The sequence below is a fragment of the Parasteatoda tepidariorum genome, chromosome 1 (genome assembly GCF_982258835.1).
Source record: "Parasteatoda tepidariorum strain Cologne lab strain chromosome 1, Ptep-v5.0, whole genome shotgun sequence".
In the NCBI taxonomy this organism is placed as follows: Eukaryota; Metazoa; Arthropoda; class Arachnida; order Araneae; family Theridiidae; genus Parasteatoda; species Parasteatoda tepidariorum.
Window position 1 is genome coordinate 3,477,471 of NC_141755.1, and position 12,746 is coordinate 3,490,216.

General features: G+C 32.2%; 1 long non-coding RNA gene across 1 annotated transcript; it reads right to left on the reverse strand.

Moving 5' to 3' along the window:
- Positions 1-10,404, reverse strand: LOC107451255 (uncharacterized). Its single transcript, XR_011636668.2, has 3 exons — positions 10,242-10,404; positions 5,458-5,630; positions 1-42 (listed from the first exon to the last, which is right to left on the reverse strand). It is a non-coding gene; the product is annotated as an uncharacterized LOC107451255 (long non-coding RNA).
- Positions 10,405-12,746: the final 2,342 nt, after the last annotated feature.

The window sequence follows — 12,746 nt, forward strand, 5'->3', positions numbered from 1 at the left end:
TTTATATGCTTGACCTACAACCCAAAAACGAAACATGTTTGCCTAAAGGAAACAAAGGGAGAATAAAGTGCCTCATTTCTTTTTTCACAATATTTTCTGTAAAAGAATTGTGAAAATTATTCGAAGTCTGAAAGTAGTACTATATACAATCTTACAGGCACACAGTAAAAGCGTAGTTTATCTTTACTAAAACTATGTAACGGATAACAGTTATATAAATAGCATATTTTACAATAAAAAGCGTTATTTAATGTGATACCAGAGCCTTCGTAAATCAGCCTCTAGTTATTTAATGTGATTCTACCAGTTCCATTTTAGCACACGGAAAATCACACGAGCAGTTCAGTTATCTATTTACTAATCATTTTAGTTTATTGAAACGTGTTATATGGAATTTTAGTCACAAAATTTTAAATATTGAGGCATATTTTTAAAACTATTTCAAAGTTTATGTTTTTAAAACAGCTCCAAATGAGTTAATTAAGTCCATTCAGTGAGTAAAAGGAAAGAAATGTTAAAAAAAGTAAATTAATAAATAAAAATTTTAACAAAGAAAAGGTAAAAAAAAAAACTTTCTTTTTTCTTTTCTGAACGCGATCTTGATTAACAATAATTAATCTTGAGCTTCTGATTGATTTTCGTGTATCTGGATGATTTTCTCTTGATATGTTTTGTATATTTCATCTCTTTCTGTATTTTTCTTTTGATCTCTGTACGGCGTTAGGATAATGTCTATATCGCCTGCTTCATCGGAAATAAAAAACCATTTAACAATCTTAATCCGATATTTCCTAACTATTCCTTAATAGAAATAAAACGTTAACACACCCAATAGAATTAAAATTTTCACAGCACTCCTGGAGCATTTATCTGGGAAATATTTAGATTAATGTTATTGATTTTTACGGTTTAAGAAATTTGAAAAATAAGTAATAGTCATTATTAATACAACTATTTATATTGTAATTAATGCGAATATAATCATCGTGAAAAATATATGAAGCATATTAATTTTGAATTGTAAAATAAGACTTTATCTAGATGGTAAATTTCAAGCGATATTTGTTCTTTGTAAATTCTAATATCAATCTAATATTTTAATAATTTTTTTTATTTTATCGAAACCCCAATATTGCTTGAAAGTTATTTCAATTTTAACTGCTTTTTTTGCGAATACTTTATCACCATTTTTGCTGGACGTAACATTTTTTGCACAATATCTATACTACTTAGAAACTTGAAGTTTCGAAGGTAAGTAGAAAAAAGAGGTAGGACAGTACAGAGCCTCATTTAAAAAAGTAAAAAATACAAATATTAGGAGTACAAATTAGTTCGATCCGTTTTTTTGTGGTCAAAATTGCATTTATATCAGAACAAAATGAATGAACAGATTAATCAAAGTATTGTCCATCGCTGGCTACTACTTTTCCCCACCTCTCGGACAACTTTCGAATTCCATCTCGAAATAAATGTCTCGTCTTTTGAGGTGATCCAAGTTCGGAGGTAATTTTCACTTTCTGCAAAATAAGTGAATCGGTGATCTGCAAAATGCTGCATCCGTCGGAACAACCAGTGATCAGAAGGAGCAATGTCCGGTGGGTGCGGTAAACTATCCCACTTGAGAGTTTCCAAATAATTTCTTACGAAATTAGTGACATGAGGCCGACCGTTATCATGCAGAAGATTAACTTTGTCATGTCTTTGCTCGTATTCCGGCCGTTTTTCTCGTAATGCACTGCTTAAACGAATAAACATTGTAGCCTATACCGATCGCCCGTAATGGAATCGCCAGGTTGTAGCAGCTCAGTATGCAACTCCATTCACCATTCTTGAAACGTCGAAACCATTCCCTACATGATTTATCAGTTGAAGCATTGTCACGTAACCATAAACTTCTACAAGCATTCGATGCTCTTCAGCTGCACTTTCCTTAAAATTAAAGCAGAAACACAAGACCTCCCGCAAATGCTGCTTAGTTACCACAAAATTTGACATATTCAGCAAATTTAAAAACCGGGTTTTTGTATGAAACTCAAAACGATATAAACTGAATATTATTGACAGATGTCTAACCTCTCTGAAACCACCGAAACCAGCTGTCACTACGACACATTCATAACAGCCAGAGCCATCTTTTGAAAACGGACCGAACTAATTTGTACTCCCAATATTTTTTAGTAATGTAATGGTAGTATACTCAATGGAAAATTCCGATGTAGTCCAGATTTAATTTATTTATCTTCAAAGAATTGGAATAATTTTCTAAATATATCGGAAACTTAAATATAAATCAGTTGTGAAATTTTTTAGTACATTGAATAAAGTTTTGTCTTAAGCGAGAGTAAAAAACTCAATAAACATCCTTTATTACCGTTCATTTGGTTACAAATTCAATCAATGGGATTATGTTTAACATTGGGCCAGACTAGCCTGATTGGTAGAACGTTGGGCTTGTGTTCGTGAGAGAGTAAGTGCGAATCCCCATGTTTTAAATGATGACTGATGCACGTTAAATCTGTAGGGGTCAAAAAGTCATTCAAGTTCCCATAACAAATCAATACCACCAGGGATACTGAATTGCAGATTGCTCACTCTCAGGTTCAAGTCAAAATAACGATCTGTGGATAAATGAATAGATCCTCCCTGTAAAACGGGCTGTGACGTGTGTGTGTCTCTTAGCCATAGATGGTGCCACTGAAAGACAAAAAATGCAATTCTGCCTTCAATACTCGCTTGGAATCCCATAGCAGGCATGCTGATATTGACAAGTGGCATTAGTCATAACACAACATCATTCTATTTTAAGTGAATAGCGTGTGGAAATCTGAAGTTAATCTTAAAGTATTATTACACAGGTCCTTCATCCACTGCTTCTTCCATTAACGTTTTTGTGACAAATATTCGCGATTGCAACACTCGAATACACCATCAGGGGTGAAAACCGGTTTCATGCCTAGAGACTCACCCTTTTTTTTTCCCCTCCTCTGTATACCTATGTATACCGTTTGTCTAAAGTAAGAACTCCCCTAGCCATTCGTCTGGACCCGTGATGGTGACTTTGGTAACGAGCTATAACTATTTTAAGTAGGAGTGCACTGTTTAGGACATTGGGTTGGAGAGAGAGAATCTTTTTCTTCGTTCTATTGCGTTTGCCCTAGAGCAGTGTTTCCCAAAGTGTGGTACGCGTACCCCCAGGGGTACGGGAACAGTTTAGCGGGTGTACGCATTCTTATGCGAAATATCTTGCAACTTAATTAAAAACAAAGCTAGCCATGAAAATTTACGATTACGTATTTTTTTTATTGGCTATTTTTTGCAGAGTTAACAGTTAATAATGAGTAGTGTCAACAGCCACTTGTGATTTTCAACTTTTGTGCAGTTTTTTTTTACAGTAAAAGTTTGTAATAAATTTTACTTATTTTGATTATTTTTATAAAATATAATTTTTATCCTTCTTGAAAAATAAACACGAGGAGTGTTTCTTAACATCATTCTGACTGCAAATGCAAAATATGCATCCAGTTTTAATAGGAAAAGTTGTGAAATATATTTTGCCTTTTCCAACTTCATATTTATGTGAAGTCGCTTTTTCAGCTTTCGTGGACATTAATTCGAAAAAGAAATAGATTATTGTACGTGGAATTGCATCTCAGAATAAAATTGATCACAAGAGAACCAAATTATGATGAACTGTTATCACAGCAAAAACAATATCCTTCTCACTGATGCAAATAAACTTATTTACAAAACTTTATACCAAAAAATAAAAATAAACATATTTTTAAGAAAATGCATTCATTTTTTTATTAGTGGCACACAGCATTACGAAATATTTAAAAGGGGTAAACAAAAGTCATAAGTTTGGGAAACACTGCCCTAGAGTGAAGAAAAGCTGCCCCTACCCTAATGCGCTATTCTTGTTTCCATAGCAGTAGACGGCTTCAGGATTGGCGGGGGGAGTTCTTACCGCTAACAAACTATACTAGAATGCAAAGTTTCTTGACAATGACGTCACGGCTGGCGGAGGAAGAAAGAGAAATAAGTTCAGTCGTTATATAGAAGAAATATAACTAAATAAAGATACCATTCCGCGATGCGCCGCTCGTAAATCTGAAAATATATAAAATTTTAAGAAAATTATAGCAAATTAACGCTATATATGTGTGGGTTAAGATAACTAATCATATTTCTATTGTGAAATGCGTAATTTACCTCGAAATACAGACATCGCGCCGGGAACTATTTTCTTCGTTTTCCCTCAGCATATTTCTCCATTGTCAAGAAACATTGCAGTTTAGTATATATATGGATGGTGTTTTCAATATAAATGTAAACAACAATCTCGAGCTCTTGACCTGCTCTACTTTACTACGGTTAGAAAGTATACAGCCATTTATTACAGTTTACTTTGCAAGACGATATTTTCAAACATATAATCTTGTTTTTAATAAAAGAAATAAGTCATAATTTTTGAGCTTAAATCTGCTCTATTTCATAAGATATTAATAATATTAAGTCACTATGGCGAGATTGAAGTAAAAATTTGTTTTAGATATTTATAGATCCATTGTTAAAAGAGGTGACATGATGGCAAGAATTTTTTTTTAAAAAAAGGCTTTTTTATCAGTCTTGATTTGGCCTCTTTTTACTTGTTTATCACTGTTTGTTCTTGCTGCAAGCTGTGCCCTATCATACGTTAGTGTTAGCATATTGTTCTAGCAGTAAGATTAAGTTCACTTTACAAATTATCATGTAGGTTAAAATTTCGAAATTGGTATATTGTTGACTAGGTAAGAAATGTTTTGTAACGATTTTTTTTCTTCAAATGACTATTTTTGTCTTGAAATGACAGGTCTACAAATGAAGATTCTTACGATTCTTTTTGTAAACACAAATAATAAATCAGGTAATATATACACGTATGCAAGAAATGCTACTCAAGAGAAACACAATGATCACTTTTTCAGCCTAATTGCTTCAAAATACAGTGGAGATAGTAACCTGGTAGTGTAGGCAGTCAAGAGCTTGCAGTGAAGAAAACACCAATCTATAGGAATGATGAATACCGATTACTCCACTTGCCCTAGTATTTTTCGCATTAGAATATCTAAAACGTATTTAAAATTTTTTATGAATCTTAAATTAAGCATCACTATGCTTAATGCAGTTCTGAGTCCCATACAGTTTCCAAGCTTAAAAAATTGTTATCGGTTTGAAAATGAAGATAGAAACTAACGTTCTTCCGACTCTTATGGCTATCCACACGCTAATCTGGAAAGCATGCCTAGTGTTGCGATAGGTACATTTCGTTCGCCAATAATGCACAGGTAACTCGCCTCTCTTTGATACTGATCGTCCTTCATTAAGGTGTTAATGATTATTTTATGATAAAGTAATTAAAGTGTAATTTTTAGTACATATATGCATGTAATAAGCCCGAAAAGAATCAAGTCTTACCATGAATATTATACCTATGCATGCAAGTTTTAGTTCAGATATTTCTTTTTGTGATAGCAGGTAGATTTTCAAAGACTTTGATCTTATCCAATAGAACAGTTGCATCAGAAAGATGAAATAGAACTCTCCAGCCCAGTAGAGTAAAAAAAGCCCATATCGAAGGAAAGAACACACTAAATAAAAAAATTATATATATATATATATATATATATATATATATATTCTTGACCTTTAAAATATAGGGGGTAGCTGCAATCTGGAAATTGCTGCCCTAATAGTTTAGTCAGGAGAGTGGATGAAAGTTTGTTCCTCTTCATGTTAAATTTGCTTTTTGCGTTTTTAGTCCTATCTTTAAAACTAATTGAGCAATTTCTAAAAGGAAAAAAATGCACCCACTCATGAAACTCTTTTACCCAAAGCAACTCATTTACTCAAAGAAATTCATTCATGCAAACAATAATTTTTATTAATTATTTGTTATTTTTTATTATTTAATTGCATATAAAAAATTATGAGGTACAATTTTTTTTAATACCATATTAATCAACATATTTTTTTTAATCGAGAAATCTAAAATTTCCACTGTTCTTATTTAGCAGAAGCTGAAAAAAAATTAAAATGAACTATTTTTAATTATTATTGTTATTAAAAAGTAATTTGGTAACAAAGTAATTAATTATTTTTAAAAAAGTAATTTGGTGACAATGAAGAAATATTTAAAAGGGGAAATTAATATTTAAATGTGGTTAACTTAGAACTTACTTTACGCACGCGTGTCATTCATATTTTCTTCTTTTAAATTATGAAATACAGTGTTTCTTTTTAAGTAGTCTGAATTTTTTTTTTTAATTTAGCAAAAAGAGATTTCAAAAATCGTTATATTCAACGAATGTTGAATTTTATAAAAGCATTTTTCTGATAAAATGTGGTTATACATCTGCATTTTTTGAATTTTATTTTTAGTAGGTTCATTGAATGATTGATTCGATTTCAATAATATATATACGTATGCATTGATTTGGAATAATATATATTTTTATAATTATCAAACAATAACATTAATGAAGATAAAAGTTTTATAAAAGGTATCTTTATATCTTCTTGAAAAAAATTGCAATATAAACGTTGATTATGTGAAATTGTGTTTAGATATTTCCAAGGGCGCCGGCAGAATAATAAAAAAATAGGGTGCAACCCTCAAACAAACTAACCCCCCCCCCCAAAAAAAAAAAAATTTTTTTTAAATATTCTGTTATTACGTTTTGTTTTGTTATTACATATACTTTCATCTGTTAATTTTTTTCAAGATACATTTCTTCATTTTTAACAAGATATTAAAAAAAAAAAAAAAAAAAAAAAAAAAAAAAAAAAAAACTAAAAATTTCTTGTACTTGCAAATTTTGCCATGAGAAACTTTATTGATGGCATAGCTACTGACTTTGAAACCCAAATAACTACAAACAGTAGTTTCGTATACTAGAACGTTTGTGTTATACACCTTTGTTAAACTAAATAACTAATAGAAAATATAATATTATTTATATTTTATTAAATGAAATTTAAAAATATAGCTTAGATATCTGCCAAGTTTGTGCATGCTCAGTGTGCATAAGAAAAGAATCTAAGATGACTCAGAATTCATTGAAAAAGTTATAAACAGATTTGGACAGCAAACAAGACGATTACAATTCTTGTTTGATTAAACAGTATTTTAATTGTTATGTATCAATAATTACTTAATTATTTGTTTTTGAATAAAAATACTTAAAAATTTCTTTTATAACAATTGTTTTTCTGTATCGCTTTCATTATTTAAAAAAAAAGCCAGGGGGGTGCAAGTGCACCCTCTTGCACCCCGCTGCCGGCGCCCTTGGATATTTCATGTCACTGTAAAGAGAAGAGAGTTGCCGATTACGTAGCTACTATTTTTAAACAACTTAAAATTTCTCGATATGTTCTATATCATTTTCATCTTAAAATAAAATTTTTAATTACTTGACAGCCCGAGTTTCACAGTACCATTTTACCAACTATTTAATTATAATTTTTCATTTTCCAAAATTTTATTCTTTACACTACCACATAGATTATCTTTTTCTATAATATATTTTTTTAGTATATTTAGTATATATAGTATATTAGTATATATAGATATTTTATATATATTTAGTATTTTAATTTATATTTTCCTTTAAATGAAACGCTCGTTTTTAAACTTTTATCAAGTTCTTAATAAAAGAAAGCTTAGCATCGATGATAATTAAACTTAAGAAATAAAAAACATTTTATTGCTTTAAAATGACTCGATGCAAAACAGCTGACTATTTACTTAGCATATTTCCTCGAAAAATATAGTTAAATTATTGATTGAATTATAATTATTTTTACTATCGTTTTTTATTTATTCGTGTTATAAAAAGAAAATGCATATATGAGCAATGCAAAAAATACTACAGGTTGCGTTACTTTTTAAACGGACAAAAATTCTGGAATTGCTATTTTATTTTGACGTTCATACAAATTTTATTTCCAAAGAAGATAAAAAAGAAAACTATCTTTATTTTTTAGTCAGAAATCAGCCCCATAAAATGCCTGTTGAATATGAACGTCGAACTATTTTTCTATTAAATAAGCTTTCTGGAGCTAACTGAAAACGATGAATGAAAAAAATTAGTTTTTTATTTCATTATTTTTTGTTGTATCAACGCTGAATAAATGTCTTGCTAATGATGGCCGATTTTCACTATTTAGTGTCATTCTAACATTCTAATTAATTAGTACTAACTATTAACTGAATGTACGAAATCAGACACAAAAATGACTTCGTCAAAAAAAAATTTTTTTTACACATTTGGATTCCTGACCCTTATTTAAGGGTCAGGAATCCAAATGTGTAAAAAAAAATTTTTTTTTGACGAAGTTCATTTTTGTGTCTGATTTCGTAATTCAGTTAATAGTTAGTACTAATTAATTAGAATGTTAGAATGACACTAAGTACGTGAAAATCGGATCATTAGAAAGACATTTATTCAGGTTGATATCTTTTATTCTGCACACTGTATATAAATGTACAGTGCAAAAAGAAAATAATAATAATCATTAAAATTGATTAACCTTTGATCTAATGATCGAATCTTCATGTTCTAGAACTCGATCTCCACGGTTCAAGGGGGTGACCTCAAATATGCGAATTAATTAGTGCAGACGATGTGTGAAGTTGCGAAATAAAACATAACGTACTTTCACTAAATGAACATAGTTCCTCAGTGGACTAATCGTAAAGACATTGTTCCCAGTACTACACCGAAGTCAGGCATCACTGGCTGCGGTCAGTGTGCGGGTGGGTGACCACTTGGATCAGTTTGCGTAGGGACCGAGGGTGTGCGGTATGGGTCCTCGTTAAACTGTTCTACCGTAAAGTACTCGACTTCGAGTGCAGGTCTTCGGTACCAAAGGGAAGGAGCCATCCCCTCTGCAGAATCAAAATTGGGATGGCGTGTCTTCGGATCATCCTCGGGGATGTTTCCCAGACAGTCGCCAATAGCCCATTGTGTAGCTACAGTGCGACGCAAATAAAATACCTACCTGAATAAACATACCTTTTTTTCCCAATGAATTCGGATTTCTGATCCCCAAAATATGTAGCTGCAATCTGGAAGTGGTTTTAAACAGCAAGCTGGTCAAATAATATGAAAAGAAATTTAAAAATAGAGTATTCTGATGCAAGGGTTAATGGAGGTTAAAGCTCCTCCATTTCTACACCAACAGAATGATTATGAAATACAATAAGCAGCATTGTGCAATATTCGCCTTTACTTTCAAGATAAGCTGGATCTGATACTGAGTGACTTCAAACGCCACCAGAGATTGAACCTTAACAATGACAGCCCAGTGCCTTAGCCATTTGAAGGAGGAACATAAATAAACACCTGATTCATTTCACTTCTAATAATCGGATATTCATGTGCTATAAACCAATTTTAATGGTTCAAAAAGTTAACCTTTAATATGCTAACCAAAACTACTTTGTACCAACTACGGACTCAAATACGCACTTTCCCAGAATCAGCACACCATTTATGGCAGATTTGGAATTTTTATCATAAGCAGAAATCAAAATATTCCATCACATAGTTGAAAATGATGTAAAACTTTTTATTTTTTAAGATTCAAAATTGTTTCGACTATTATTATTAAAAAAAAAAACAATCAAGTACTAAGGATTATTTTTTACATAGAATTACCTTAAGATAAACGAATTTTATGATTGTAAAAATTTTTTTTTCGATTCTCATAAAAAAAAAAATCCAGAAATGGGCGGAATACCTAAATTATTATTCACATTAAGAGACCCTAAGTTTCGAGCACTGACTGAACTGTTGGAACCAGACAGCGGATATCCCTCCATTCTCTATTTTATCTGTCAAAAATCCAAAATCATCGAAAAGGTGTTTTTATTCAGAGAAAATTAATTTTCATGTATTTTGTAATCATTTTAGCATATTAAACATCAATATTTTAAAGATTCTTTTTTAGAGTCTGAAAATCTGATAATTAGAACAAAAATTATCCAGGATTATATTTTTCTTCGGTTCACTCTACAAAAACAGAAAACTTAAAAACTTATTCGCACGTTAAAAACAGACTAATTTCATATTAATCGGAAATATGTGCTTCAAGTTGAAAAATTTGGTGTTTTCGAAATACTATACTTAGCATATTATTCGACTAAACACTATATAAGGTTTTAAATGATTGATTAACAAATGTATGAGTTTACTTACTTTCTTTTAGATATAGAGTAAAATCAATATAGACAAAATATCTTAACTTTCAATGTTAAAATCAACTTTCAAAATATCTCAATTGGGATTATGAATAGCGTTATAGGACGCCGACTTGTGCATTAAGCTATCGAGACTAGGTTATTGCAATTACATAAATTTTCAGGCTTGTGTGCTCAAAATAGGCTTATAAACCTTCGTCAAGTAGAAGAGGACAAATAGCACAATAGGAGAGCTTTTCTATTTCTCGAGACTAGGTTTGGTTTATTGGTATAAAATACATTTGCAGGCTTGTGTGTTCAATTAAGACTTATAAACCTCTGTCAAGTAGAAGGGAACATAGCAAAATACTGAGAAGGACAACACGAAAATACACCCAGGAAAATAGCAGGATTCGAACCTGTAACTTCCACGCTTCGCACAGTGTTTGGCTTACGATACCTCTCGGCCAACTATCGAGCCTTTAACGCTAGCATATTTTATTTAATTCATTTCATACTTTCCACAGCAGGCTGATCGTTAAGACTCTGTTCCCGGTAGAACACCGAAGTCGAGCATCACTGGCTGCGGTCAGTGTGCAGGTGGGTGACCACTTGGATCAGTCTACGAAGGGATCGAGGGTGTGCGGTATGGGTCCTTGTTAAACTGTTCTACCGTCAAGTGCTCGACTTCGTACACAGGTCGTCGATCTACCGAAGCGGGGGTACGATTCCCTCTGCAGAGGATCAAAATTGTGATGGCGTGTCTTCGGATCATCCTCAGACCGTCGCGAATAGCCCATTATGCAGCTTTAGAGCGACGTAAATAAACTACAATAACAATCATTACATACTAAGCCAGAGTGGTCTAGAAATTAATGTTCTGGTATTCCGCAGATGGAGTCTCCACGCGTGGCGAAACACGTTCCACCAAATGAATGGATAAACCTGGAGGTAGCGGGTTCGAACTTCATCGCTAACTTGGATGTATTTTTGTGATGTCCTTTTATTACGTAACAATAACTCATTTTGTATTGACATTTTACTTAACATTTTGATGATTATTTTAATCATCAAAATGTTAAGTAAAATGTTAAAGACTGTTAAAATGTTAAAAAATGAGTTAAAGACTCTAGAATTCCGGTCGGGTCATACCCTGTTCCAGGGTTTAGATGCTTTGGGCTTACGGCGGGACATATACTGTCCCATCAATAAAGCTTGTGAAGTAATTGCTATTGATGGTGCGCTGTTATGGGGACGTTCATGCGTCTCCAAGGCCTTCAACCTTTTAGGCATAAAAGTTACTTTGATCTAATAATCGCTTGGAGAAAAAATAACTGATCCCGGCAATGGGGCGCACTTGAACTGATTTTTCGCCTTATTGAATCAAAATTTCGATCACAAACTAGCTAAAGGGCTTAAAACTTAACTCAAGTGTGATGACAATGAAATTTCAATAGTTTCCTAACCGCTATTAACATAATTTATCACCAATCCACATTTCGACCATTTTTAAAAATAAATTTTATATTTAGGCATTTTTATCATATTCCATATGAAAATATCAAATTAATAACACTTACTTCCATTAATGTCAACAACACCATCTCCTAAATGACACATTTTTAATAGGTAGGCAGTTTATTCACGTCTCATTAGAGCTGTGCAATGGGCTATTGGCAACGGTCTGGAAAACATCCCTGAGGATGGCACCCCTGCTTTGGTAGCCCGACGACCTGCGCGCGAGTTCTTTACGTTAGAACAGTTTAACGAGATCCGATACTGCACACTTTCGGTCACTACGCAGGTTGATCAAAGTGGTCACCCACCCGCGACAGATCGCAGCTAGTGATGCTTGACTTCGGTGATCTGTTGGGAACCGTGTCTTTATGATCAGTCCACTGCGGGAACGAGACATTTTAAGGAGAAATAAAAAAATTGCTTATTTACTCCTTAATTATGACCATTAAGTCATAATTTTAAAGAAAACGGTTATAAATGTGCTTATTTTTTTAATTCAAGAAAATTATATGAAACTGAGTGCATGTACCATACACTGAGTAGGTAACATGTAAATAAACATTTATTCATTTTTAATTTCTGGCTACATGTTTGAAGAGAGCTGTTTGAAGAGAGTTATAACTATTACTAAATTTGTTAAATAACTATTAACTAATTCTAAATTTGTCACAAATTGTCTGGTATTGTCATTTGGTGTATAAATTGAGAAATAAAAATAATACTAGGCATAATAGATTGTTTAAATTTTTGTTTGGTACTTTGAACATTTTTTAACCAGGAGATTTAAGGGAGAAATAGAGGGTGAAACTTCTCAATGTTATTTTGACAGGAGAGAGGAGGAAGGGGGTTAGAGTAAATGACTGTGGAAACTGGAATGGAAAAGGTAATTAAACGAAAAAGCAGCACTGTTATGTTAAGATTGGAAAACAGAGAAATAAAACACCTTAAAATAAAGAAAGAATTTAAGCAAACTTAATCAAAGTTTTGTTGTTTTAAAACCACCCAA